Source organism: Cicer arietinum, chromosome 4, assembly GCF_000331145.2.
Source record: "Cicer arietinum cultivar CDC Frontier isolate Library 1 chromosome 4, Cicar.CDCFrontier_v2.0, whole genome shotgun sequence".
In the NCBI taxonomy this organism is placed as follows: domain Eukaryota; kingdom Viridiplantae; phylum Streptophyta; class Magnoliopsida; order Fabales; family Fabaceae; genus Cicer; species Cicer arietinum.
Window position 1 is genome coordinate 65,247,278 of NC_021163.2, and position 3,770 is coordinate 65,251,047.

The following is a 3,770-nucleotide window of genomic DNA, read 5'->3' on the forward strand; positions in this document are numbered from 1 at the left end:
ATCTAGAAAAAAAAACCTAAAATCAAAACTATGAAACAAAAATAAATCCTAAATTTACAAAAATCGAAACTCAAAATCGCATTGTAGCTTTTCAATTCAAAATCCTAATTTTTTTTCTCTCATTTAGAGTTTATCGCTATGAAAATAATGACGAAAATCCTTATTCATATTTTCTTTTTTTTTTCCTTTTTCTTCTTAATTTAAACAATGCAGAGTCGAAAATGAATATGTTGAAAATAGCAGCGCTAGAACCATTTCTTGTAATTTTGAACGTCTGATTAATCATGCTGATGAGGATTGTGAAGGCGATTGTGAGCTTCTCCCAGAATTAGAAAGCTTAATTGAACAGGAAGCTAAGATAATCCAACCTTATCAAGAACCTGTTGAGGTGATCAATTTAGGGACTGAGCGTGATAAAAAAGAAGTTAAAATCGGTATGTCTATGAAAGAAAGTGAGCGAGAAAAGTTGGTTAAACTTTTAATTGATTATGTGGATGTCTTTGCATGGTCATATCAGGATATGCATGGGCTAGATACTAACATAGTTGAACACAAGCTACCACTCAAGCCTGAATGTGCTCCAATTAAACAAAAATTGAGGAGGATGAGGCATGATATGTCACTTAAAATTAGAGAAGAAGTCAAGAAACAATTTGATGCTGGTTTCTTAGCAGTAGCAAAATATCCTCAATGGGTGGCTAATATTGTTCCGGTTCCAAAGAAAGATGGAAAAGTTCGAATGTGTGTTGATTATCGGGATTTAAATAAAGCTAGTCCTAAAGATGATTTTCCTCTACCTCATATTGATGTCCTAGTGGATAGCACTGCTCAATACTCTCTTTTCTCCTTCATGGATGGTTTCTCAGGGTACAATCAAATCAAGATGGCTCCCGAAGATATGGAAAAAACTACGTTCATCACACAATGGGGGACTTTCTGCTATAAAGTGATGCCATTTGGATTGAAGAATGCCGGGGCAACCTATCAAAGAGCAATGGTAACCTTGTTTCATGACATGATGCATAAAGAAATAGAGGTTTACGTGGATGATATGATCGCAAAATCTCGAACTGAAGAAGACCATGTTGTTAACCTTCAAAAGTTATTTGAGCGACTAAGGAAGTTCAAACTTCGTTTAAACCCTGCTAAATGCACATTTGGTGTAAGATCAGGCAAATTACTTGGGTTTATCGTTAGTCAAAAAGGGATAGAGGTGGACCCAGATAAAGTAAGAGCAATACAAGAAATGCCGGCTCCACGCACTGAAAAAGAAGTTCGTGGCTTTTTGGGTAGATTGAATTACATTGCAAGGTTTATATCGCACCTCACCGCTACATGCGAGCCGATTTTCAAATTGTTGCGCAAAGACCAAAAGGTTGAATGGAATGAGAATTGTCAAAAAGCTTTCGAAAAGATTAAGCAGTACTTATCAAAACCTCCCATCCTAGTGCCCCCTGTTCCTGGGAAACCACTTATTATGTACTTAACAGTACTTGACGAGTCAATGGGCTGCGTACTGGGGCAGCATGATGAATCTGGTAGGAAAGAACATGCTATTTATTATTTGAGCAAAAAGTTCACCAGTTGTGAAACAAGATATTCACTACTTGAACGAACATGTTGCGCATTGGCATGGGCTGCTCGTCGGTTGAGACAATACATGTTATGTCATACAACTTGGTTGGTGTCTAAAATGGACCCAATTAAGTACATCTTTGAGAAACCTGCTCTTACTGGAAGGATCGCCCGTTGGCAGATGTTGTTATCAGAATACGATTTGGTATATGTTACACAAAAAGCTATAAAAGGAAGTGCCCTAGCAGAGTATTTGGCCCAACAACCTGTAGAAGATTGTCAATCAATGCAGTGTGAATTCCCCGATGAAGGCATCATGACTTTATTTGAAGAGAATGAATCACCTGATAAAGAAAAATGGACGCTGGTGTTTGATGGTGCTTCTAACGCGTTAGGTCATGGAATTGGGGCAATTTTGATTTCTCCGGAGAACCAGTTCACTCCATTTACGGCTAGATTGTGTTTTGATTGCACAAACAATATTGCAGAATATGAAGCATGTGTCATGGGCATTAAAGCAGCCATTGAGTCAAAGATAAAAGTTCTTGAAGTATATGGAGACTCATCTTTAGTTATCCATCAAACAAAAGGAGAGTGGGAAACTCGAGATTCCAAATTGGTTCCGTATCATACACATATCAAAGAATTGGTAGAAAACTTCGAGCATATCACTTTTCACCATATTCCTCGAGAAGAAAACCAACTGGCTGATGCCTTGGCCACATTATCATCAATGTTCAAAATAAGCGTCGGTCAGGATGTGCCGGTCATAAAAATTCAACAAAAGGATAAGCCAGCATATTGCTTATCGATAGAAGAAGAGCTTGATAGCAAACCATGGTTTTATGATATCAAATCCTATGTTAAGAATAGGGAATATCCATCAGGTATTTCAGAGAACGACAAGAGGGTTTTGAGGAGGTTGTCAATGAACTTCTTCTTAAATGGTGATGTGCTTTATAAGAGGAATCATGATATGGTTCTCCTCAGATGTGTGGATCAAGCTGAAGCAGAGAAAATTATTCAAGAGGTTCATGAAGGTTCTTTTGGAACTCATGCAAATGGACACGCAATGGCAAGAAAAATCTTGAGGGCTGGCTACTATTGGTTGACCATTGAATCCGACTGTTTTAGTCACGTAAAGAAATGTCAAATATATGCTGATAGAGTACATGTACCGCCCACCTCTTTTAATGTTTTAACATCACCATGGTCGTTTTCAATGTGGGGGATGGATGTTATTGGACTCATCGAGCCAAAAGCTTCTAATGGTCATCGGTTTATCTTGGTAGCTATTGATTACTTCACGAAATGGGTTGAAGCCGCTTCTTATGCCAATGTGACGAGAAGTGTGGTTGTCAAATTCATCAAAAGAGAATTGATTTGTCGATATGGCTTACCAAACAAGATAATCACTGATAACGCGACTAATTTGAATAACAAAATGATGAAAGAGTTGTGTGATAGTTTCAAAATTCAGCACCATAATTCTTCGCCATATCGTCCGAAAATGAAGGGAGCCGTAGAAGCAGCAAATAAGAATATCAAGAAGATCATACAAAAGATGGTGGAGACATATAAGGATTGGCATGAAATGCTTCCCTTTGCATTACATGGCTATAGAACCTCTGTTCGTACCTCAACAGGGGCAACTCCTTTCTCATTGGTGTATGGAATGGAAGCGGTACTTCCCATTGAAGTTGAAATTCCCTCAATCAGAGTCTTGATGGAAACAAAACTGGAAGAGGCGGAGTGGGTTCAATCACGATTTGACCAATTAAATCTCATAGAAGAAAAAAGAATGATAGCTCTATGTCACGGCCAGCTATATCAAAAAAGACTTAAAAAGGCATACGAGAAAAAAGTCCGTCCTCGAGAGTTTCAAGAAGGGGACTTGGTGTTAAAGAAAATATTGCCCATAAAAAAAGATTTTCGTGGAAAGTGGACTCCGAATTATGAAGGACCATATGTTGTGAAAAAAGCTTTTTCTGGAGGAGCTCTAATACTCGCAAAAATGGATGGAGATGACCTTCCACTTCCAGTAAATTCAGATGCAGTCAAAAAATATTATGCTTAAAAAAGGGTGATGAGCTCGCTAGGTTGAAAACCTGAAAAGGCGACCTAGGCAAAAATTAGAGCATCCCGGTGGATTGGAAACTTGGAAGAGTAGTCCATGCAAAAGATAGGGATAAAAA